General features: G+C 43.0%; 1 protein-coding gene across 3 annotated transcripts in view; it reads left to right on the forward strand.

Annotated features, from left to right (window-relative positions):
* Mvl (Malvolio) overlaps nucleotides 1–27,333 on the forward strand; it is a 1,196,163-nt gene that overhangs the window by 54,306 nt on the left and 1,114,524 nt on the right. The window lies entirely within an intron of this gene.

Here is a 27,333-nt window from a genome sequence, read left to right on the forward strand (position 1 = left end):
TGTACAAATTTGTGCTAAAATATGTATGTACATTCTACCACAATATTCTCTATTTTAAGTACAAAAGTATATCATAAGCAACGTAAGAGCTCTTGGTGTATTTGATGCAGCCATCCAGAAATTCCGCAGGGATTTTTAAGAAGGCTTAAATAGATTTTGGCATATGGCGAAAGGCGAACTCAACTCGACTTGGACCCAGAAAATTGCGTTGCTGAACGAAAGCATGCAACCCTAGCGGCTTTGTGTTATCCCGCTGCCTTCCTCTTATGCTCCTCTGTTGATGTTGCTGTGTCACAAATTCATTACTCATTTCAGTGAATAACACATGAAATGCAATACTGTGCATTGTTTATATTTTATTTCTTAGTTTCAAACAAATTTGCAAAAATAATTAAACTTTTCAATTTTTTAAACGAAATAAGAAATGCGCAACGAAATTTCAAACAAAACAGCTGACGTCGAAAACTCGAAATTCCTATTCCCCAATTATTCTTCTCCCTAGGAGAAAAGAATTGGAGGAATTTTTCCGCGGGAATATTTAGAATTTGTCTGATTGTATCTCTTCTTTCGCATATTTAACAGCATAAACATGTTCGGCTGTTTTTTAAACACCTACTTTTATGGATTTATGGGTTTTACTATTTTCTGTGCGTTTTTACTGTTCAAGGCGGTTGCGCAATTTACACCATTTTGACGTTGCTCAATTATGTTGTGTGGCGATGATATGTAAAGATTATCTTTGTGTTCACGACGCATTTTAAGCGTGACCAGGCGGCGTAAGCCAACAGATTTAAGTGGGCAGCGTACATATGTATGTATGGATGGACTTAATTAGAATTTCTAACCCTATAATGAATTTAACTCTGCTCATATCTGGGGCAGATGATTTTTCTCATCAGCGGTAGGCTTGCGATGTGCCCCGTTGCGCGGCAACGAATGCAGCTGTGTTCTGTGGCAGATCAGTTCGCCCTTCTGCGGTAGGCTTTTCTGTTGTCCTCGCTCGGGGTGAGCGAGTGAATTGGGGTTTGATTTTGAAAATTAACAATAAGTGTTTGGTGACAGATGGAGATCTGCATTAGGGTGGTTGATTGGCCTTGTTTCGGTGAACGAGCGCTGGGTTTTGAAATTTTAAAAATTTAAAAAGATTATGGGCCGAGTGCCTTTGTTTTCTGTGGCAGACCGAGGGTCTGCGTAAAGGCTTCTCTGGTATACTCGTTATAGAATAACGAGTGAGTGGGATGATTTGGGATATTTCGAACGTAGGGAGGAACGGAGGGATTGTTAGGAGGAGCTCTTGGTCCTCTCGCAATCTATCTCCTCCGTGGGAAGAAGGATCAGTTTGACCAAAGGTCGTCGGACTTGACCCTTCTCGGTAAAGAGTCGACCACACGTACTCGGTTATCTTCGCCGGGGTGTACGTTGACGACTCTACCTAACCTCCATTCGTTGGAAGATAAGTTGTCCTCTTTGAGGACAACGAGATCTCCCACTTGTATATTTTGTTTGGGGTGTTTCCACTTCACACGCTTTTGAAGTTCGGATAAATATTCCACCTTCCATCGTTTGCAGAAAATGTGGTGGAGGGCTTTGAGTTTCTGCCATCGATTGATCATCGAGGAAGAGCTCTCACTGGCATCTGGTTCTGGCGGAGCCAGTAGGTGGCTTCCCGTTAGGAAATGTCCGGGGGTTAGTGGTTCCAGATCCGTTGGGTCATTCGACCCTGGACTGAGTGGGCGCGAGCTGAGGCACGCCTCAATCCGGCACAAAAGGGTTTGGAACTCCTCTATGGTGTACTTATGGGGAGACGCGATCTTTTTGAAGTGGCTTTTGAAGCTCTTCACTCCCGCCTCCCACAAGCCGCCCATATGTGGAAAGCCGGCTGGAATAAAATGCCAAGTTGATGGCTATACTTGGAGACTGTTTTGTCTCGGCTTTCTCCCAGGAAGGCTTTGAATTCCGATCGTAGAGATCTGGAAGCTCCGACAAAGTTCGTACCATTGTCGGAGTAGATGTTCTTTGGACATCCTCTTCTCGCGATAAAACGCGAAAAGGACGCGAGGAAGCATGGGGTACTAAGGTCACTAGTGGCTTCTAAATGGATGGCCTTCGTGGAGAAACAGACGAAAAGGCATACGTAGCCTTTTGACAGTCGACATCCCCTACCGCGGTAGCTTTTGATGTCGAAAGGCCCCGCAAAGTCTACCCCGGTATTGGTGAACGCGCGGGTAAAAGTAGTCCGTTCGCAGGGAAGGGTCCCCATAAGTTGGGACTGAGCCTGCTTTGGGTGAATAATGCAGGTTTTGCAATTGTGGATGACGGCTCTGATCATTGTCTTGACGTTCGGAATCCAATATTGGGTTCGAATAAGACGGAGCATGAGCTGGTTCTCGCCATGAAGGGAGTCATGATGAGCCATCACAACTGTAAGGCGAGACAGCCTTCAATTGTAAGGCAAGATGATCGGATGCCGCTCGTTGTATGACATGTCTTTTGAAGCCCCTAGACGCCCCCCTGTTCTAATAATATCATCTTTGTCGATGTATGGGTTGAGTGACAGTATTTCACTCTTTCGATCGATATGTTCCCTATTTTTCAATTTTAAATATTCTGTCCCGTAAAATTGTTTCTGGCAGACTCGTATTAATGCTTGCGTCGTTGCCTTAATCTCATCGGCTGAGATTATACACGACCTTTCGTGGAACATTGCTTTAGTTTTTGGGTGAGTTCGTTTATAAAATCTCCTAACATAGGATAGAACCTTTAAAGCCCTGGGTAAATTTGAAAAACGGTCGAGAATATCTACATGATCTACCCTTGTCGTGGCATATGTTTGTGCCCTCTTCTCCTCAACGGACGTTTTGTATTCGGTCTCTTGTGCTGGCCAGTGGGAATTGTCTTCTTGCAGCCAAGAAGGTCCCTGCCACCACAACGAATTGTTGACCAAATCTGATGCAATTAGACCTCTGCTTCCTAGATCCGCTGGATTAGATTCCGAGTCCACGTGAAGCCAGTCCTTGCTACCGACCATATCGATGATCTTAGTGATTCGGTGTGCGACGAAGGTTGACCAGGAACAGGGCGGCTTTCTTATCCATGCTAGTACGATAGTTGAATCCATCCAGAGGTGAACTTTTGCTGATCCCAAATGAATGTTTCGGAATATTGATTCCATGATTTCTGCAAGCAGCACGGCGCCGCAGAGTCTAAACGTGGTAGCGAGATGGTTTTCACTGGATCTACTCTGGTTTTTTCTAAAAGTAAGTGTATGAAAACCTGATCGTCACTTTTCACGCGCATGTATACCGCTGCCGCATATGCTTTCTCGGAAGCGTCACAGAAGCCGTGGATTTCTATGTCGTCTTCCGGTAAAAAATTTACCCACCGCGGTATCCTAATGTTATCTATTTCGCTATAGTGTTGGGTGAAATTTTCCCACCGTTCTAAGGTAGTTGGGGAGACAGGTTCGTCCCACCCGGTGCCCTCTAACCAGATATGCTGCATTAGTATTTTTGCCACTATGACCATTGGTGCAAGCCAGCCTAAAGGGTCAAAAAGTTTGGCTATAGCGGATAGGATTGCGCGTTTGGTGATGTTCTCGCCATTCCCTAAAGCTCCTGCTGTAAAGTAAAACATGTCTGAGTGCGCGTTCCATCGTATTCCGAGTGCCTTCACCGAGCTAGCCTCTTCAAACGCTAGGAAGTCCTCGCTGAACAAATCCGTTTTGGGGATGTCCTGAAGGATTTCCTCACAATTTGATGTCCACTTGCGCAATGGAAAGCCAGCTGAGTGTAATGCTTCGCGAATCTCGTTTCTTGCTCTGATGGTTGACGCTATTGTATGCCCTCCAGATAAAACGTCGTCGACATACATACTTTCGCGTAATATACCCGATGCTATTGGGTGGGTATTTTCTACATCAACAGCCAATTGTAGAAGTGACCGTATCGCGAGGTAGGGGGCGCAGTTTACACCAAAGGTGACAGTCTTTAGTTCGTAAAGACTGATGGGTTCGTTGGGGGATGTTCGGTGGACAATTCTTTGAAATTTGGCGTGATTATCGGTCACCCAAATTTGCCTATACATCTTTTCTATGTCACTATTAAAGACAAAGCGATACAGTCGCCAACGTAAAATTAAAATAGGCAAATCTGCTTGGAGTACTGGACCTGGGTGGAGTATGTCATTTAGACTAATGCCATTTGCCGTCGGACTTGACGCGTTGAATACGACGCGCACCTTGGTAGTGGTACTTTCCGCCTTTACAACAACGTGGTGGGGCAGGAAATAATTATCCGAATCGTCGGATGGTATGTTATTCTTAATTTTTCTCATATGTCCAAGTGTTTCGTATTCTGACAACACCCGAACATACTCTTTTCCTAAATCTTGGTTTTTCAGTAATCCCCCCTCATTTCTGAAGAATTATGAACATGCGCGCTTTAGGGACGGTCCTAATTTAATATTCTCAGGGTAATCCTGCCTGAATGGTAGCGAAACGGTATACCTCCCATTTTCATCACGTTTTGTCGTTTCCTTAAACAGTTGTTCACAATACCTTTCTTCTTCATTAAGCATTTTATTTTTGGGAACATTTTCTACCTCCCAGAAAGCTTTTAATTGGTTGTCCAATGCAACCTCGTTATAAAATGACATGATGCTCTTCGTTGGACTCGGTGCTTCGATGCGACCGGTTAGTATCCAACCGAACACTGTCTCTTGGGCCAAAAGTGTATTTAGTACATTCTTTTTCAGACCGCTCAGTATAATTTGGGGATATATGTCTCCTCCAAGTATGAGGTCTACGTCTTCGTTGATGTAGAACCTTTTGTCTGCCAACACCAAGTCTGGGAATGCCTGCATAGTCATGGCGTTGATATGGCAGGAGGGAAGATTCCCAGTGAGTTTGGCTAGGACTAGAACGGGTGTAGTCAGGCTGAAGCAGGCATCCACTGGTGAACGTAATTCAATTTTGGATGCCTCTTTCACCTGAGCTGACACCGCATTTGTGATGCCTGACACTTGGACATGCATTTTGCTCGCAGGCAAATTGATTCTGCGTTTCAGTCTTTCAGTTATAAAGGAACATTCAGACCCTGAATCAATTAACGCCCGCGCGGAGAAGTCGGTACCATTATGGTGAATGTGTACGCGAGCAGTTCCTAATAGCACACCTGTGCTGGAATTCGTATGACAGGATGTCACATTTTTGCTCCCGTTTGAACCTGGTTTTTCTGATTCCTGTCTCGCTAATGCCTGTCTAGAAGTAGAGGGCCTATTATCGTAGGAGTTTTGGGGCGGGTTGTAGGTGTTGTTTTTCTGTAGGGTATCCGCATGCAGGAGCGTATGGTGACGAGAGTGGCACGTATTGCAGTTGTAGGAACTGGTGCATCTGGCCACTGTGTGTCCTGGGGATAGACAATTCAGACAACCACTTGTAGATTTTATGAATTTAATCCTTTCTGGAGGGGTTAACTCGCAAAAGCGTGAACAGTTTCGTAGTCTGTGCTCTGCGGACTTGCACAGTTTATACATTGCCTTTGACGTCGGTCTGGATACCTTTGTTTGAAAGGCACCAAGTCTTTTCGTAGGGGGTTCTGTTGATTGTCGCGACGCGTTTGGTTTTTGCACTTTCGACGTGGCATGCCCTGTAAAACCAGACACTGTTTCAAGTGTCTGAAACCGATTAGACAGGAATTTATCCATATCCTCCCACTTGGATATGTCCATTTTATGATCTATACTTTGCTCCTATAGAGCCAACGTGCTCTCTGGAAGCTTGGTTGAGCAGAGATAAGTCAGGATTGCATCACAATTGGAAGTGTCAATTTTGTGGCATTTGAGGGACGAAATACAATTATTTATATCATTTTGCAGCTTTTTTATTGAACTGCCACACTCACTTTCTACCTTTTTTAAGTTAAATAAAATTTGTAGTTGTGTGTTAACTAAGATACGTTTGTTTTCGTATCTTTCACACAAGTTTTTCCAGGCCATCTCGAAACCTTCATTTGTGAGAGGGCATTTTTAACGATATCTTTTGCTTCGCCCTGCGTTTTGTTGTTGAGATGGAATAACTTTTCCACCTCTTTCAAACTAGAATTGTTTATATATATTGCCGTGAACAGGTCGCGAAAAGTTGTCCAAGACAGATAATCCCCTTTAAAAACTTCCGTGTCGCAAGCAGGGAGGCGAATTTTATGCGCATGAGGTTCTTGCTCAGGGTTGACGTTCTTCTCCTCTTTCTTGTATTTTTCTGCCTCAGCAGATATAGATGCTAAGCATCGCATGTAGATTGCGTATGCTGCTTTTTGCTTCTTTCTTACCGCCATAACGTCATCCCCTGACACCTCATCAGACCCTAGTAGCGAATCAAACGCACACTTTACCTTCTTCCACAAGGACCGCAACTCTTCCTGCTGTATCACAAGGGTGTGTTTGCTATGGTCACTTTCCGGAATAAGGCTGTAATCTGTATCAAACACTGCGATTAATTCTACCAACTTGATGTAGGTTTCCATGGTCTTGGTTACGTTTATTAAAGAGAAAAATGCCGATTAGAAATAATGAGAGTCTCTTGAATTAAGATACCTGGCCTAGCAGTGAATTAAAAAACTTTGAATTTCGACGTTTTATATTTATATACTTTTATTTCAGACTTTGTCAGTGTAGCGACAACGGAAAAGGGTTTATTTTTTGGACTTTTTGTCACAGCAGTGAAAAATAGCAAACGATATTATGTACAAACTTTTTTTCTCAGCGGCAACAACAAAAAGGGGACCACTCGCCACCTCCACAAATAATGGGTGTATTTTTGAGAAAGTGAAAAAATGCGTGCAATATACGAAACTAAGCGCAAAAAAAGTGTAAAAAGTGAAGTGAGCACCGGATTAATTAAATTAAATTGAACTTGATTTCGTGTTTGTGATGTGCAAATAAAAACAACAAAAACCTATTTAGTATGGTGCGGAAAGTGAGGTTAGGTTACCCTCTTCCTTGTGTTGTGTCTGGAAACCTTACCACTGGTGGGGGGATAGACCAGATAATCACAAGGACCGAAATAAATTAACAAATCAAGTGGTTTAACTTTTAAAATGGAAAAATGGTGCCCACTAAATAATTTCACCTTTTACACTTCTTCTCGATTTCAATATTTCGCGCACAACACGGGTGTTTTCTTTATTTTTCTTTAATAACACTTAAAAAAAAATGGCAAGAAATATAACACTTACTTCTCTTTGTGCTGTGGCTCCGGTATTTGTATAATATAATCCCACTTTTCTCGTTGTTGTGTTTGGCTGCTGCGGCAATCCTTTGACAAATTGTTTAGTATGCAAATGTGCTGTGCTAAAATGACTAAAACAATTTTCCAGGATGCAAGGGTGGATGCAAGGGTGGTTTCAAGCCAGCGCGCACTACTGTTGTGAAACATCAAGACGATACCTCACCGGTGGGCAGGTGTTCCATCCAAATGTTGGTGCAGCTGGGAAGGCCCGTACAAAGTTGTGAAGAAGATCAGTAATACCATCTAACGCATACAAACCATTGGGAAACCACGAAAAGGGTGGAAGAAGGGTGGTTCATTTGGAGATGCTAGCAGCGTTTAGATCGAGAGATTTGTCTGATCGGGACGATTAGACTTAAGTGGAGGGCAGTGTGACGAATATTAGCAGCACTAAGGGATACTATCATCTCTAAACCGATGCTAAGCAAAGAATTGTATGCACATCAATAAATCAATCATTATGCCTTTCATATATGTACGTACACGCAGCGGAGAAGCAACGCACAACCACATGAATATATCTGAGATACTCCCGAAAGTATGCAATGGTTGTGCAAGAGTCGCTCACATATATACGCGCATGGGGTATGAGAGAAGCTATAAAATCATGCATCTGTAGTTACAGCTGAGTAATTTTATAGCTGATAACTAACTAGTAAGTTCTGGAAATGGAAGCGCCTAGAAATATGTCAACGAGGAAACCGCACAGTATAAAAGCAGTAACAGTAGAGGCGCGACAATCAGTTTGATGTAAGACGCTATCTGGCGAGCAATAGTAGTGTTCTTTTGGAAGTACTTTAATAAAGGCTATTTTGCGTTATTGAATAGTGGAGTTATTTATTCCACAGTTTAGTGGTTCGAACGTTAGCAGAAGATTGCAAATAAGGGGAAAATTCGTTACAATATGAATTCACCATGTATGATCGATGGGAAATGTTCAAAGCGGTATCCGAGAGCATTAATTTCCGATACCATAACAGGCAATGACGGATATCCACGTCGATCATTTGAAAATAATGGTAAAACGGCAATAATAAGAGTGCGCATTCAAGGCATCGAAGTTGACAATCGTTGGGTCGTGCCATATTCACCGATATTGTCAAAAGTTTTTCAGGCTCACATAAATCTTGAGTACTGTAACTCAGTAAAGTCTATTAAATACATTTGTAAATATGTGAATAAAGGAAAGGATATGGCTGTTTTTAGAGTAGATGGTGAAAATAGAAATGATGAAATCACCCAATATCAAATGGCGCGATACATAAGTAGTAATGAAGCAGTTTGGTGTATCTTTTCGTTTCCTTTGCACGAACGACATCCTGTTGTTGCCCATTTGGCAGTTCATCTGGAGAATGGTCAACGAGTTTATTTCACTACTGAGAGTGTACAGCAGAGAGCAGCACAACCACCAGCAACTACTTCAACTGCTTTTTTTCAATTGTGTGAAATCGACACATTTGCCAGAAATTTGATATATGTTGATATACCACAATATTAAACCTGGAATGCATCATCGAAAAAATTCCAACGGCGTAAACAAGGAAAAGCAGTTGATGGCCATCCAGGTATTTTCCAAACATATGCCTTGGGCAGGATGTATACGGTACATCCCAACAATGCTGAATGTTTCTATTTGCGAATGTTGTTGGTAAACGTTGGTAATCATTTCAGGACAGAAACAGAAACAGTTCACGGTAATTTTTGTCAGATGTATCGCGAAGCATGTCAGCTCTTGCATTTGTTAGAAGATGACACTCATTGGGACGCAACACATCATGATGCATCGATTTCATCTCATCCAAAGCAAATACGAATGCTATTTTCGATTATAATATCAACATGCATGCCATCGAATCCAATTGAATTGTGGAATATATATAAAGATTACATGACTGAAGATATTTTAATTCGGAGAGCAATGGATCCTGATATGCTGATTACATTCGAAATACAACAGGCCTCGGATAAATACACTCTCTACTGATGACGACCATGGCAAACGTTTGAAGGACAATGGATTGAGGGCATGCACCTGGAACGTCCGCTCCCTGAATGGGATTGGTGCAGATGCCCGGCTGGTTGATGTCCTCGTCAAAGCAAAATCTGACATCACCGCCATGCAAGAAATGCGTTGGACGAAGCAAGGAAGAAAGAAGATCAAAATTTGTGACATCCATTGGAGTGGCCATACGAATAAGCGCAGTTTCGGCGTCGGATTCGTGGTGGGAGAGAGACTTTGTCGCCAAGTGCTGGTGTTCACGCTAGACGTCGAAAAGCTTCAATCACAACAGACTGCCAATGATTTTGCAACTCGACTCTCACACCTGCTCTCTGAGAGCACAACTCATCCTGAAGGCATACAGGAGCAGTGGGAGCATATCTCCAAAGCACTTCGTACTGCCGCCGAGGAAAAAATTGGTTACCGGCGGCCACGAAAAAACAACTGGTACCACGAAGAATGCCGCGTTGCAACCGAAAGAAAAGATGCTGCCTACAGGGCTAGGTTAAAAGCGAGCGCGACAAGAGGGGTGTGTGAACGCTATCGTGAGTTGAAAAGGAAAGCGAGACGCCTTTTCAGGAAGAAAAAAGCTAAAGCAGAAAAGCGTGAGTGCGAGGAGCTTGAGCTGCTGACACCACGAATAACGCCCAAAAAATTTTACCAAAAATACGGGGACAGACGGAAGGTTTTAAGACCGGGGCAAACTTCTGTAGGAACGAACACGGCGACCTTGTAACTGATGTCCAGACAGTGCTTAGATAATGGAGGGAACACTTCTCTGCTCTCCTAAATGCAGGCAGCAATTCACCGCGCAGAGATGAAGAACCCGATCCCGCAATCGATGATGATGGAATATATGTCCCCCCGCCTGATTATGACGAAGTTAGAATAGCAATAACCAGATTGAAAAACAACAAGGCCGTGGGCGCTGATGGATTGCCTGCGGAGCTATTCAAGTACGGCGGCGAGGAGTTGGTAAGGCGCATGCAGCAGTTTCTTAGCAAAATATGGGCGGACGAGTGCATGCCCGACTGTTGGAATTTAAGTGTTCTTTGCCCAGTCCACAAGAAGGAGGATACTGCAAAATGCACCAACTATCGTGGAATCAGCCTTCTTAATATCGCATATAAGGTCCTTTCTAGTGTATTGTGCGAAAGATTGAAGCCCACCGTGAACCGAATGATTGGACCTTATCAGTGCGGCTTCAGACCTGGTAAATCTACCATCGACCAGATTTTCACAATGCGCCAAATCTTGGGAAAACCCCGTGAAAAGAGAATCGACACACATCACCTCTTCGTCGACTTTAAAGCCGCCTTCGATAGCACGAAAAGGAGCTGCCTATATGCCGCTATGTCTGAATTTGGTTTCCCCGCAAAACTTATACGGCTGTGAAAAATGACGTTGAGCATCATCATCAGCTCAGTCAGAATTGGGAAGGACCTCTCCGAGCCGTTCGAAACTAAACGAGGTTTCAGCCCGGGTGACCCCCTGTCGTGCGATTTCTTTAATTTGATGCTGGAGAAAATTGTACTAGCTGCAGAACTTAACCGCACTGGAACAATATACTATAAAAGCGTGCAATTACTGGCATATGCTAATGACATTGATATCATCGGCCTTAACACACGCGCTGTTAGTTCTGCTTACTCCAAACTGGAAAAAGAGTCAGCGCATACGCGCCTTGGCAACCATGCTACTGTTGGCAGCCATAATTTCGAAATAGTAAAAGGCTTCGTTTATTTGGGAACCAGCATCAACACTAGCAACAACATCAGCACTGAAATCCAGCGAAGGATCAATTTTGCCAATAAATGCTACTTTGGACTAGGTAGGCAATTGAAAAGTAAAGTCCTCTCTCGGCGAACGAAAATCATACTCTACAAGCCACTTATCGTACCCGTCCTGATATATGGGGCAGAAGCATGGACCAGTCAACAGCAGATGAAGCGGCTTTGGGAGTGTTCGAGAGACAACTTCTTCGAAAGATTTATGGACCTCTACGCGTTGGCGATGGCGAGCACCGAAGAAGATTTAATGATGAGCTGTACGAGCTATACGCAGACATCCGCATAGTCCGCCGAATTAAAACACAGCGGCTGCGCTGGCTAGGCCATGTTATGCGAATGAAAGATGATGCTCCGGCCAAGAAAGTGTTTCTATCGGAACCCGCCTATGGAAGCAGAGGTAGAGGGCAGCCCCCACTCCGTTTGAAGGACCAGGTGGAAAACGATTTAAACTCCCTTGGTGTGACCAATAGGCGCCGGTTGGCGAAGCGAATGAGCGACTGACAATTAAGTAAGTAAGTATGTGTCTTTCGATTGCCAATAAAGCATTGGGCAGTTAGCTTTGATTTCACCAGCGTGAACAACAATTCGATTGTGACAATCTACGTACATTTGTTCATTCCAACACCACCAAATTGAACAATCAACGAAAGGATATATATGACAAAATCATGCAAGCTCTCTCTGATAACACTGGTGGATTATATTTTTTGGATACACCTGGCGGCACCGAAAAACATTTGTGATTTCAATGATTTTAGCAACTATTCGATCACAACAGAAAATTGCTTTGGCAATCGCTTCTTCTGGAATTGCTGCAACTTTATGGGATGGAGGACGAACAGCTCATTCAGCTTTAAAATTGCCATTGAATATACAGGTGGTTGAAGCTCCAACCTATAACATATCCAAAAATTCAGCGATGGCAACAGTTTTGCAACAAGCAACGGTCATTCTATGGGATAAGTGTACAATGGCAAACAAAAAATCATTGGAAGCATTAAATCGAAGTGGAAACCGAAGGCTTTTTGGTGGTGCTTTAATTTATTGTCAGGTGACTTTCGACAAACATTGACCGTTATCCCACGATCAGCACCAGCAGATGAGATCAATGCATGTTTGAAGTCTTCCCTTTTGTGGCGATACGTGAAAAAACTAACATTACACATAAGCATGCGTGTTCAGTTGGACAATGATCAGTCTGCAGAGCAGTTCTCGAAGCAATTGTTAGAGATCGGAAATGGCAAAATTCCAATCGACAAAACAAATGGTTTGATTACATTGCCGAACAATTTTTTTACAATTATCCAATAAAAAGAAGAATTAATTGAACGAGTGTTTCCAAATATTGTTCAAAATTACATGAATCACGATTGATTGAGAGAACTGCCAATACTGGCACCAAAAAATGTACATGTCAATGAAATCAATCATCACATTCTGAAAAAATTGCCAGGTGTGGTGACAACATACAAGTCAGTGGATAGCGCAATGAATCAAGATGACGCAGTGAATTATCCAGTTGAATATTTGAATTCATTTGAACCGTCTGGCATGCCACCGCATTATTTAAATTTGAAGGTCGGCTCATCAGTTATTTTATTACGCACCATTTTGTGTAATGCACCAAAACTGTGTAATGGAACAAGACTGAATGTAAAAAAGTTGATGACGAATTTTATTGAAGAAACAATACTGACCGGCAAAGCGAAAGGTGAAATTGTGCTTGTACCGCGAATCCGACTTATACCAACAGACATGCCATTTTAATTCAAGCGTTTGCAATTTCCAGTGCGCCTGTCATTTGCTATGTCAGTCAATAAGGCGCAAGGGCAAACGCTTCGAGTATGCGGATTGAATTTGGAGGAACCGTGCTTTTCGCACGGACAGCTATACGTTGCCTGTTCCAGAGTAGGCATTCCAAATTGTTTGTTTATTCATGGAATAACCAAAAATTAGTGTATCCAAATGTTTTGGATTAAGAATTGAAATAAAGATTAAAAAAATTCTATGATATTTTATAATTTTTCCAATATTTCTATTGGTGTAGCGAAGCACACCGGGGTCCCGCTAGTAAAGACTAAAAACTTGAACTTGTTTTGTCTGCTTCGTGCTCCGATAGTCGAACTCCCAATTGTCTTTTCGTTGTCCCTACGTACATTTTGGCGCTTTGTGTGTTTTCGTCACCTTTGCATTATACTTGGTTAATTACATTGCTTTGGTGGTGTGGCTCTACTGGCCTTTTTGTCTTTGTAAATATAGTGGAGAGAATGCAGTTTGATTTGTATGCCAGAGAAATATTTTATTTGTGTTTTCTTACGCTTTCGTGAGCTTTGGTGTGTGGTATTGTTTTGTTTCGGTAGGTGTTTGAGTGGATGTTGTTTGGTGTTGATTTTTGTTAGTCTCTTTTAATTTCTGTTCAATGAGGTCTTCACCAAGTGGATCGGGTAGTTGTTATCAGTAAGCAATTTGTAAATTTGTTTCTTGTTGGAATTAAAGACTGATTTTGGCTCGATGTAAATATTTTATGATGTTTATGATGTTTTTTGCCGCGTTTATCTTGTAGTTTTTTGGGTTGGGCAGAAGGGAAGTTAACTCGAAAGAATAAATCCGATTTTTCGAGAAGCCACTATCAACTTAATCGGTGGCAGCGCCTAGCAATTTGTTTTATATCCTACTTAAGTTAACCGGAAAAATCTGTAATCTCAACCGAAAAAAAGATTAGCCCTGCTCATCCATTCATCAGCCTATTCATCAGCCTATTTGTCTGTGGATCATCATGACATGTTTTTTTTTTTTGCAGTAACTGTTATTTAAAGAAATGTGTTGTAAGGAAATTCACCGCACTTCATCTGACCACCACAAATACTCGTGTAAAAAATATTCTTTCAAAAACAAATAAAATTCTGTGATAATTCAATAATTTACGGGATATTTCCGTCATTTAAAGTTTTATATGATCAACTTCGTAAGGTTGACTTAAAAACTGTATCTGACTATCTTGAAAAAAGCGTGGGGCGACGCCTACTAAGGCCACTCGAACTTTTTGAAAATCTTTGCATCGAGTTCAAAAACGGTTAAAGATGTTGTGGTATTATTTATAACCTTGTTTCCTTTTCAGAATAGAACTGTCCTAGACAAGAATCACAAAATCATCTGATTACCACGCCCAATTTCTATATAAAAACGAAAAATACACATATAGAACACACATACAAATTCGAGATCTATAGTCTCTACCGCCTTTTTCCATGTATTTGGCAATGACAAAATGTACATTGTTGATAAAAATACATTTACACAGCAATTTCAGATAATAGGGGGACTCATGTAACCGTATAAATGCCTTATAAAGTGTGTAAACGTATAAATTTATCTAGTGCGTAAACGAACTGTCAAATTTTGTATGAAAAATCATTTACACAATTTGTATAAATTTACGCGCACATTTCATTGTGTAAACGCGGTAAACTCAAAGGAATGCAACCTTGCAGACATTACAGCAGGCATTTTCATCAGAAATCTCCAACATCGGCAAGTAAAGGCGTTTTAGTTTTGAAGTTTCATTTAATCTTGGCATTTTTTAATTTGTATAACAATCAAAAAAATTTTGTCTGGCAATAATACAGCTGATAAACAATCAAGTTTATCAAGAGTATTACTAGATGCGTTCATATAACAGCGTGTGTAAATGGATATAATTTACCTTATAAGTTTATATGCTTTCATGAGTCCCCCTAATAATAAATGTAGTGGGGACGACTGACTTCGCTATGGCGGTCCAAAATTTAAACATTTAAAGATCCATGAAGCTACATGGCTGCCACCCTATCGACGGCACAGAGTATAGGAAAAATTTAAAATATTACCGAAAATTCGGCGAAAGACGGAAGGTTTTAAACCCGGATCAAAGTTTTGCCAGAACGAAAGGCGATCTGGTAACTAATATTCAGGGATTGCTCAGATTCTAGAGGGAAGTCGTCTACGTCTTCTTAAACGGAGGCAGCGTGAAGCATCCAGTGATGTTGATAATCTTAAACCCGTTCTCGCCAATAATTGCTACTGAAGTATTCCACGGTTGGTACGGGACAAATCGTACAAATTTTTTTCTTTTTTAGGCCATAACTACTTTTTCAGACACAGCTTTTAGTGCATTGGGATTTTATGGTACACCTTTATATCTAATATATATTATAAATGGGAAAGTTTGGATGTTAAGATGTTTGGATGTTTGGATGTTTTGAACGGCTGGACCGATTTGTATGAAATTTTGCACACATATAGCCAATAGTCTAGAAGGATCTACTAGCTATATATTTTTCAAAAGGGGCGTGGTCCCCGCCCCCTAGGAACAGTTATAATTTAATTATTATATTTTTTCGTCTTTGCGACTGAATCACGCCAGAATGGCTACACGGATTTTGATGAAATTTGGGACACAGACAGTAGTCTACTAACTTCGAACATGGAAAGAGGGGTGGGGGTCCCACGACCCCTTCGAGAAATTATTTTTCATAATTTTTACACATTATAACTTTACGTATACTGGCCTTCACCAATATCACAGACTCAAGGGGTCAAATAAGTCGAGGGCTTACAAAGTAAGCAGTGACACCCTCCGCCCTCCCCCCTTTATCCATCCCCTGGTGTAAAATCCATAAATTGTTATAACTCAATCTAAATTTTCTCCTAAATCAATAGTTTTTGGTATCTGGTACATACAGAACGAGATCTAGACAATTTTGGAGGAACGATCAGTGGTCCTCTCCTCTACTCCCGCCATCCGCCCTCCATCAATTGTTTTTATTAGCACGCTTTTATTAGCTTTACCTGTATGTTTCTATCTAACTTTTTATTCGCTCCAATGCGCCTGCTGCCTTACTAACATGGTTTTATAATTAGCTTCACCTTATTTGTAATCCCGTAAGGGTCATATCGAGACCCTTCCGAGATCATTTCTGGATGGTTTTCGGGATCGGTCCGGGATTACGCCGGGGTAATTTCGGGACTTTTTCGGGACTTTTTCGGGACTATTTCGGGATCATTTTGGGACCCTTCCGGGATCATTTCTGTATAGTTTACGGGATCCGTCCGGGATCCCGTCGGGGTTATTTTGGAACATTTTCGGGACTATTACGGAATCATTTCGGGACTATTTCGCGATCATTTGGGGACCCTTCCGGCATCATTTCTGGATGGTTTTCGGGATCCGTGCGGGATCTCGTCGGGGTCATATGGGGACTTTTTCGGGATCATTTGAGGGCTCTTTCGGCATCATTTCTGGATGATTTTCGGGATCCGTCCGGGATATCGTCGGGGTCATTTGGGGACTTTTTCGGGATCATTTGGGGGCTCTTCCGGCATCATTTCTGGATGGTTTTCGGGATCCGTCCGGGATCTCGTTGGGGTCATTTGGGGACTTTTTCGGGATCATTTAGGGGCTCATCCGGCATCATTTCTGGATGGTTTTCGGGATCCGTCCGGGATCCCGTCGGGGTAATTTCGGGAGTTTTTCGCGACTAATACGGGATCATTTGGGAACCCTTTCGGCATCATTTCTGGATGGTTTTCGGGATCCGTCCGGGATCCCGTCGGGGTCATTTCGGGACTTTTTCGCGACTAATACGGGATCATTTGGGAACCCTTTCGGCATCATTTCTGGATGGTTTTCGGGATCCGTCCGGGAGCCCATTAGGGTAATTTCGGGACTATTAGGGGATCATTTGGGACCCTTTCCGGCATCATTTCTGGATAATTTTCGGGATCCGTCCGGGATGCCGACGAGGTCATTTCGGGACTATTTCGGGATCATTTGGGATACCTACCGGCATCATTTCTGAATGGTTTTTGGGATTCGTCCGGGATCCCGTCGTGGTCCTTTCGGGACTTTTTTTTCGACTAATACGGGATCATTTGCGGACCCTTTCGGCATCATTTCTGGATAGTTGTCGGGATCCCGTCACGGTCATTTCGGGACTATTAGGGGATCATTTGAGGACCTTTCCGGCATCATTTCTGTATTGTTTTCGGAATCCTTTCGGGATCCCGTCAGGGTCATTTTGAGACTTTTTCGGGGCTAATACGGGATCATTTGGGGATCCTCTAGGGGTCGTTTCGTGACTTTTTCTGTTTTATTTCGGGATCATTTGGGGACCCTTCCGGCATAATTTCTTGATGGTTTGCCGGATCAATCAGGGTCATTTCGGGACCATTTTGGGATCATTTGGGGACCCTTCTGAGATCATTTCTGGATCCGTCCGGGATGCCGTAGGAGCCATTTCGGGATTTTTTGTTACTTTTCCGGGATAGTTTTTGGACCCTTCCGGGATCATTTCTGGATCTGTGCGGGATCCCATCTGGGTCATTTCCGGACTATTTCGGGATCATTTTGAGATCCTTCCGGAATCATTTCTGTATGGTTTTCGCGATCCGTCGTTGATTCCCTCGGAGCCATTTCGGAACCTTTTCTGGAGTATGTCGGGGTCATTTGGGGACTTTTTCGGGATCATTTGGGGCTCTTCCGGCATCATTTCTGGATGGTTTTCGGGATCCGTCCGGGATATCGTCGGGGTCATTTGGGGACTTTTTCAGGATCATTTGGGGGCTCTTCCGGCATCATTTCTGGATGGTTTTCGGGATCCGTCCGGGATACCATCAGGGTAATTTCGGGACTATTAGGGGATCATTTGTGGACCTTTCCGGCATCATTTCTGGATAATTTTCGGTATCCGTCCGGGATGCCGACGAGGTCATTTCGGGATTATTTCGGGATCATTTGGGATACCTACCGGTATCATTTCTGGATGGTTTTTGGGATTCGTCCGGGATCCCGTCGGGGTCATTTCGGGACTTTTTGTCGACTAATACGGGATCATTTGCGGACCCTTTCGGCATCATTTCTGGATAGTTTTTGGAATCCTTCCGGGATCCCGTCAGGGTCATTTCGGGGATTTTTCGGGATCATTTAAGGATGGCTTTCAGGATTCGTCCGGGAACCCGGGGGACCCTTTCGGCATAATTTCTGGATAGTTGTCGGGATCCGTTCGGGATCCCGTCACGGTCATTTCGGAACTATTAGGGGATCATTTGAGGACCTTTCCGGCATCATTTCTGGATAGTTTTTGGAATCCTTCCGGGATCCCGTCAGGGTCATTTCGGGGCTTTTTCGGGATCATTTAAGGATGGCTTTCAGGATTCGTCGGGGAACCCGGGGGACCCTTTCGGCATAATTTCTGGATAGTTGTCGGGATCCGTTCGGGATCCCGTCACGGTCATTTCGGAACTATTAGGGGATCATTTGAGGACCTTTCCGGCATCATTTCTGGATAATTTTTGGAATCCTTTCGGGATCCCGTCAGGGTCATTTCGGGGCTTTTTCGGGATCATTTAAGGATGGCTTTCAGGATTCGTCCGGGAACCCGTCAGGGTAATTTCTGGACTTTTCCGAGACTATTTCGGGATCATTTGGGACCTTCCCAAGATCATTTCTGGATGGATTTCGGGATTTGTCCGGGATGCCCTCAGGGTCATTTTGAGACTATTAGGTGAGCATTTGAGGACCGTTCCGGCATCACTTCTGGATGGTTTTCGGTATCCGATCAGATTCCCGTCGGGATAATTGCGGGACTTTTTCGGGATCATTGGGGTCCCTTCCGACATCATTTCTGGATGGTTTTTGGGATTCGTCCGGCTTCCCGTCGGGGTCATTTCGGGACTTTTTCTCGACTAATACGGGATCATTTGCGGGCCCTTTCGGTATCATTTCTGGATAGTTGTCGGGATCCGTTCGGGATCCCGTCAGGGTCTTTTCGGAACTATTGGGAGATCATTTGAGGACCTTTCCGGCATCATTTCTGGTTAGTTTTCGGGATCCTTTCCGGGTCCCATCAGGGTCATTTCGGAACTTTTTCGGCATCATTTAAGATTGGTTTTCAGGATTCGTCCGGGATCCGTCAGGGTAATTTCTGGACTTTTCCCAGACTATTTCGGGATAATTTTGGGACCCTCCCAAGATCATTTCTGGATGGATTTCGGGATCTATCCGGGATGCCGTCAGGGTCATTTTGGGACTATTAGGTGATCATTTGAGGACCTTTTCGGCATCACTTCTGGATGGTTTTCGGTATCCGTTCAGGATTCCGTCGGAATTATTGCGGGACTTTTTCGGGATCATTGGGGTCCCTTCCGACATCATTTCTGGATGGTTTTTGGGATTCGTCCGGCTTCCCGTCGGGGTCATTTCGGGACTTTTTCTCGACTAATACGGGATCATTTGCGGGCCCTTTCGGTATCATTTCTGGATAGTTGTCGGGATCCGTTCGGGATCCCGTCAGCGTCATTTCGGGATCATTTGGGGTACCTACCGTCATCATTTCTGGTTGATTTTCGGGATCCGTCCGGGATCTCGTCGGTGTCATTTCGGGACTATTTCGGGATCATTTGGGGTACCTACCGGCATCAGTTCTGGATGGTTTTCGGTATCCGTAGGGGATCCCGTCACGTCCATTTCGGCACTTTTTAAGCAAGGTTTTCAGGATCCGTCCGAGATCCCGTCAGGGTATTTTCTGGCCTTTTCCGAGACTATTTCGGGATCATTTTGGGAACCTTCCAAGATCATTCCTGGATGGATTTCGGGATCTGTCCGTATCCCGTTAGGGTCATTTAGGGATCTTTTCGAGATCACGTCAGGGTCATTTCGGGACTTCTTCGGGACTATTATTATTATTATTATTATTATTATTTATTTAATATAGTAATCTTTGAAATACAATGTTTCTTACAGACTACATAACGAATTAGATAAATTTACATTACAGAATAGTGTACAGAAGATTTAAGAAAGGCTGTTTTGTCCATGTAAAATCAATGACAGTAGTTTCTGACAAAGTATTAAATTCTCTCAAAGAGCGCACCAAAGGTGCATTTCCAGCAAATGTCGTTTTTACTTTGGGTAGATAAAATGGATAAGATACACGAAGATTACGTCTAGGGACATTGAAACATATTTTATGCAAGAGATATGGGCAATCAACGATGCCTTGAATCATGTTAAACGTAAACGTTAAGGACAAGATAGATCTACGGCTTTCCAGAGATTGCAAGTTTATCAATTGAAGACGAGCTGTGTAGGCCGGAACCGGGTTTTCAAAATTCAGAAACCGTAGGGCAAATTTAAGGAAAACCTTTTGTACACGCTCAATCCTTTGAATCGGAAGTTGATTAAAGGCCTCCACACGAAGACAGCATACTCAAGATGCGAGCGCACAAAGCTTGTAAATAAAAGTTTCAAGGTATATGGGTCTGAGAAATTAGTGCTGTTTCGACGTACAAACCCCAGAACTGAGTATGCTTTCGCGATAATGAAATTAATGTGGCTGTTGAAAGAGAGTTTTGTGTCAAATATAACTCCTAAGTCTTTAACTTCATTAACATTTAGCAGAGTAACATTTGAAATGCTGTAAGACGTACTACGTACATTAAAAATTTTCGCAAAAGTCACTTTAAAGCACTTCTTTATATTTAAAGATAAATGTGATTTACTACACCATAGATAAAGAGCATTAACATCCTGCTGTAGCCTTGCTTCATCGAGAGAGTCTTTGACTACAGCAAATACCTTAAGATCGTCTGCATAAAGCAAACACTTGGCGAATGAAAAACAACTTCCAATGTCATTAATAAATAAGACAAACAGTAGAGGTCCAAGAACGCTTCCTTGGGGTACGCCTGAAGTGGCCACAAAAGATTCGGAACACATGCCGTCGGGATAATTTTTGGATGGTTTTCGGGATCCGTCCGGGAGCCCGTCTGGGTCATTTTGGAACTTTTTCAGGGCTAATACGGGATCATTTGGGGACCCTTCCGGCATCACTTCTGGATGGATTTCGGGATCTGTACGGGAACCCTTCAGGGTAATTTCGGGACTATTTCGGGATCATTTCATGACTTTCTGTATTATTTCGTGATCATTTGGGGACCCCTCCGGCATCAATTGATGGTTTGCCGGATCCATCAGGGTAATTTCGGGAACATTTTGGGATTTGGGGACCCTTCCGAGGGTATTTCGGGATCCGTTTGGGGATGCCGTAGGAGTCATTTCGAGATTTTTTTTTACTTTTTAGGGATAGTTTTGGGACCCTTCCGGGATCATTTCTGAATACGTGCGGGATCCCATCGAAGTCATTTCCGGACTATTTCGGGACTAATACGGGATCATTTGGGGACCCTTTCACCATCATTTCTGAATGGTTTTCGGGATCCGTCCGGGATCTCGTCAGGGTAATTTCGGGACTATTTGGGGATCATTTGGGAACCTTTCGGGCATCATTTCTGGATAGTTTCCGGGCTTCCTCGGGGATCCCTTCAGGGTCCTTTCGGCACTATTTCGGGATCATTTTGGGGTACCCACCGGCATCTTTTCTGGATGTTTTTCGGTATTCGTCCGGGATCCCGTCGGGTTCATTTCAGGATTTTCTCGGGATTTGTCCATGATCCCGACGGGGTCATTTCGGGACTATTTCCGGGTCATTTAAGCATGGTTTTCAGGGTCCATCCGAGATCCCATCAGGGTAATTTCTGGACTTTTCCGAGACTTTTTCAGGATCATTTTGGGACCCTTCAAAGATATTTCCTGGATGGATTTCGGGATCTGTCCGTGATCCCGTCAGGGTCATTTAGGGATCTGTTCGAGATCCCGTCAGTGTCATTTCTGGACTTCTTCGGGACTATTTCGGGATCATCTTTGGATGGTTTTCGGGATCTGTCCGGGAGCCCGTCTGGGTCATTTCAGAACTTTTTCAGGGCTAATATGGGATCATTTGGGGATCCTTCCGACATCACTTCTGGATGGATTTCGGGATCTGTAAGGGAACCCATCAGGGTAATTTCGAGACTTTTTCTGGACTATTTCGGGATAATTTGGAGACCCTTTAGGCGTCATTTCATTTTTCTGTATTATTTCGGGATCATTTCGGGACCCTTCCGGAATTGAGATGGTTTGCCTGATCCATCAGGGTGATTTGGGGACCCTTCCGGGGTCATTTCTGGATCCGTCCGGGATGCCATAAGAGTAATTTCGAGACTTTTTTGTTACTTTTTCGGGATAGTGTTGGGACCTTCCGGGATCATTTCTGGATCAGTGCGGGATCCCATCGGGGTTATTTCCGGACTATTTCGGGATGATTTTGGGACCCTTCTGGAATCATTTCTGTATGGTTTTCGCGATACGTCGTGGGTCCCCTCGGGGTCATTTCGGAACTTTTTCTGGACTATGTCGGGATAATTTATTAACCCTTCTTGGATATTTTCTGGATGGTTTTTGAGATCCGTCCGGGAGCCCGTCAGGGTCATTTCGGAACTTTTTCGGGACTATTTCGGGATCATTTTGGTACCCTTCAGGGATCATTTCTGTGTGGTTCTCTGGATAAGTCTAGAATCGTGTCGTTGTCATTTCGAGTTTTTTTGGGTCTGTTCCGGGAACTTTTGAAGACCCTTTGGGGGCATTTATGGATGGTTTTAGGAATCCGTCCGCGATAGCGTCGGGGTCATTTCTTTGCTTTTTATGGATAATTTCGGGATCATTTTGGGATCCTATAAGATTATCAGCTCATTTAGTTCTTTTTTAATCAATTACAAATATAAAATGCATTACACAGAAAAAAAATTTTAAACAGATAACTTGATAAGCAGGCTAACGTGAATAACAAATATATTTCATTTTCTTCTTTCGGACGGGGCCGCGGGTAAAGGCTAGTATGTATATAAAAGAAAGTGGTGTTAGTTACAATATTTATAACTCAAGAACGGATGAACCAATTTGGCTGAAATTTGGTGGAGAAGTAGCGTAGAGCCAGGAGACGGACATAGCATACGTTTTATCCCATTCTGGATAGGGTCTTGAGTTCAAAACGTGGACCTGGGTAATCCTGGGATGTGTTTGTACAATATGAGTATCAAATGGAAGCTGTTTATGAGTACTTTGATACTGGGTATTTTTCGTACCCCTGGGTGACTAGGGTCTCGAGATATAGGTGAAAACGTGGACCCAGGTACCCCTAGAATGTGTTTATAGAATATGGATAACAAATGAAAACTGTTGATGAGTGCTTTAGTACAGGGAAATTTGCATACCTATTTGTGAGAAGGGTCTCGAGATATAGGCCAAAACGAGGATCAGGGTAACACAAGGATATGTTTTTATATTATGTGTATCAAATTGAAGCTGTTAATGAGTGCTTTAGTACAAGGTAGTTTTCATACCTATTGATGACTAGGGTCTCGAGATATAGACCACAACGGGGACCCGGGGACCCCTACAATGTCTTTATGCAATATGGATAAAAAATGAAAGCTGTTGATGTGTGCTTTAGTACAGGGTAATTTTATACCTATCTGTGACTAGGGTCTCGAGATATAGGCCAAAACGTGGATCAGGGTAACACTGGGATGTGTTTTTACATTATGGGTATCAAATTGAAGCTGTTGATGTGTGCTTTAGTACAGAGTAATTTTTATACCGCTGGGTGACTAGAGTGTCGAGATATAGGCCAAAATGGGTTAGACGGAAAAAGCTTATTAAAATGTATGCAGATAGACCAAATTTAGGGCAGAACAACGGCTGCCGGGTTCGCTAGTGTGTAAATAAAAATAGAAACCTACTCCTGAAATATTTGTATATGTGTGTAAAAAATTGCAAAAACAAATACTGTGTTTAAAGAGAAATTGTTTTTACGGAATACGTGTGCAATTCACTTTTCAAATTTCTATTTCCCCCATACTATATATCGTAGCGTGCTCCACCTCCTCCAAAAATCCCGGGTTCAAGCCCGGCAAAGCAACTTCAAAAACTTAGAAATAAATTTGCTCAATTGGAAAACTTTTTCTAAGCGGAGTGGCGGTGTTTTCGTGTCTATGTATTTCTGTCATGGACAATTTCTCTGTGACAATTCATCAGCCAAAAATAGAAAAAAAGGAAAATTTTTACATAAACAAAAACAAAAACTTACATATATTACTATGTTTGATCGACTGATCAGATGTTCAAAAAGAAAAGTGTAATAAAGCATAAGACAAGAGAATGTAAACAATTCAAAGTAGCGCAAGTGTAACCAAATTGTTATACTCAGCTGAGCAGAGCTCACAAAGTATATTAATTTTGTTCGCATAACGGTACACCGTAACGGCATAAACTAATCTAGATAGATATAGACTTCTATATATAAAAATGATCTGGGCGAAAAATAAATTCATTTAGCCATGTCCGTCCGTCCGTCTGTCTGTCTGTGAACACGATAACTTAAGTAAAATTTTGAGGTCTCTTGATGAAATTTAGTAGGTGAGTTCCTGGGCATTCATCCCAGATCCATATTTAAAATGAACGAAATCGGACCATAACCACGCCCACCTTTTCGATATCGAAAATTTCGAAAAACCGAAAAAAATGCGATAATTCATTACCAAAGACGGCTAAAGCGATGAAACTTGGTAGGTGGGTTGACCTTATGACGCAGAATAGAGAATTGGTAAAATTTTGGACAATGGGCGTGGCACCGTCCACTTTTAAAGGAAGGTAATTTCAAAGTTTGCAAGCTGTAATTTGGCAGTCGTTGAAGATATCATCATGATGAAATTTAGCAGGAACGTTACTCCTATTACTATATGTGTGATAAATAAAATTTAGCAAAATCGGATTACGAACACGCCCACTTAAAAAAAAAAAATTTAATTCAAATTTTAACAAAAAATTGAATATTTTTACAGTATATAAGTAAATAATGTCAACATTCAACTCCAGTAATGATATGGTGCAACAAAATACAAACATAAAAGAAAATTTCAAAATGGTCGTTGAACAAATTGAATACTCACTTGGTCTTTCTTTCCTACACTTCACATTCGGGAATAAAAGAGTTCAGGATGTTTCTTAAAACGTTATAAATTTCTTTAGTATTAATAAATATCGAAATTAGATATTCGCTCTTCACAACTTCACGATATTAACTTTTAGAAATATATACAAGAGGCAAACTCAAAATAAATGTATATATCAGAAGACGCGTTCGCGGTTGCCGATTGATAGTGCTAGACTAGCGAATGGAATCTTGTTCATGCGCGATGGCAGTGGTGGGTGTTCGTTCGCCTTTCCATTCGCCGCGCACGTCTGCGCATAGGAATTGCCGCCGTCTAATGGGTATGGAGGCGGCTTAAACATCCTGCCCGCCCTGCAGGGAGGTGCTAGTAAGCACCTTCTGTAGTTTTTGTTAGGCGCGGGGTATCTAAGGCGCCACTGGCCGTGTTGCGCCGTTTGCCGACTTGCTGGAGAGCGCGCGATCATGCGCTTGGCCGTTCGTTCGGTGGCCGTGCGAGCCAGATGGGTGTCGCCCTGGAAGTATAAGAGCAACAGAGAAACGAGAAGTAGTTGGATACAGCGGATGATAATAGGAAAGTTAATACTGAAACTTAATTATACAAGGAAAATATATATAAGTTAGAGCGCTGTGCTCGAAGAGTGCTCCATTGGGAGGAAGCACAGTTTAACTAAGGGCGCATGACAAGCCATGAATATGATTGTCAGGGCTGAGGCGAACGTTCTAGATTCGTCCCAGAAGCCACTCGGATGGGTGGGAGCGAATCTTCTTTAATTACGTCGAGGTCGCCTGGTCGAGGATTTCGCTGTGGCGTTTGCCATTTATAACGCTTCTGAAGGTCCTTCAGATAATCCTCTTTCCAGCGTCGACTGAATTGGCGATGAAGTGATTTGAGTTCCTCCCATCGATTTATCCAGGAGAGGTCTTCCACGTTTGGCTCAGGAATGGCTAATAGCGGTGCACCTCGAAAGAAGTGACCCGGAGTGAGCGCTGTGAAGTCAGCTGGGTCCTGGGTTAGTGAGGTTAGAGGCCTCGAATCGAGAACTGCTTCAATACGCACCAACAGCGTCGTGAATTCTTCGAATGTAAACTTGTGGGATGCAGCGGTTTTTTGAAATGGGTTTTAAAATTTTACTGCGGATTCCCACAAGCCGCACATATGAGGGGCACTGGGTGGAATATACTGCCAGTTTATTCCCTGGGGGGCATATTTCTGCACAATGTCCCCGGAGCATTCGTTAAGAAGTTTAACGAAGTCGCGTTCGAGTGCGCGTTGAGCGCCAATGAACGTTTTACGATTGTCGCTCATCATTTATAAGGGATAACCTCGTCTGCCAACGAATCGGGCGAAGTTTTGGTACGTAGTACTCATGCCTCACCATTTAGAGCATTAACCGTATTTCTGCATGAAGAATCAGGCGGAGTAAAAACTCTAGATACAACTTGCATTGCCTTGAATCTGGAGGAAGGATTACTGGATGCTTCTCGTTGTACTGCATTGTAGAATGTTCCAATCTTCCACCGATACGTAGGAGTCCGTATCCATCAAGAAATGGGTTAAGAGCCAGAGTGGAACTCCTTTTGCTTATTGGCATTTTGTTTTGTAAGGCATCTTTTCCGCCCGAAATGGCGAGATTGTGCCATTGCCACAAGCCGCGTTTTCACATGTTGCAACTCTTTGTACGTCAGATGCGGATTATGTGTTGTTGCCACCGATTTGGATTTGTTGCAGGTGTTGTTCGCAAAGCGGAACACGTATGCAATCACACGGAGAGCTCGAGAGTATGAGGAGAAACGTTGAAGAATATCTTACTCTTCCTCGAGTGCGTGATATGCTTCGACCTTGAGTTTCTCGGGTGGAGAAGCGCTTCCTTCTTTCGGCTTTGGTCATGCCGAAGTGCGGCAAGAAAGCCATTGTGGTCCGTGCCATCAAAGGGAGGAGCCTATCAAATCATGCGGCGTGCAACCACTTGTGCCAATATCAGCAGGGTTGTCTTGACTAGATACATGGCGCCAGGTGCTGCTAGGAAGATATTCTCGAATTTGAGAGGTACGGTTGGCCACATAAGTCTTCCAGGTCGATGGAGATTTTTCTAGCCAAGCTAGGACAATTTCAGAATCTCGCCATAAGAATGTGTTGCATGCTTCTAAGTCGAGCTGATTTCGAAGCCAGTTTGGGGAGTAGGACTGCACCACATAGCTCTAAGCGGGTAAGCTTTCAGTTTTATGGGGGCAACTTTGCCTTTCGAAACCAAAAGCGAAGATTTTATTTGGTTGCCCACATGTGTGCGGAGGTAAATCGCTGCGCAAAATGCTTTTCCTGAGGCATCACAGAACCCGTGGATTTGGGTATTTTTCCCTGGAACGACATTACCCCATCGAGAGATTTCAATATGGCAA

Source organism: Eurosta solidaginis, chromosome 1 (genome assembly GCF_040869045.1).
Source record: "Eurosta solidaginis isolate ZX-2024a chromosome 1, ASM4086904v1, whole genome shotgun sequence".
Classification (NCBI taxonomy): Eukaryota; Metazoa; Arthropoda; class Insecta; order Diptera; family Tephritidae; genus Eurosta; species Eurosta solidaginis.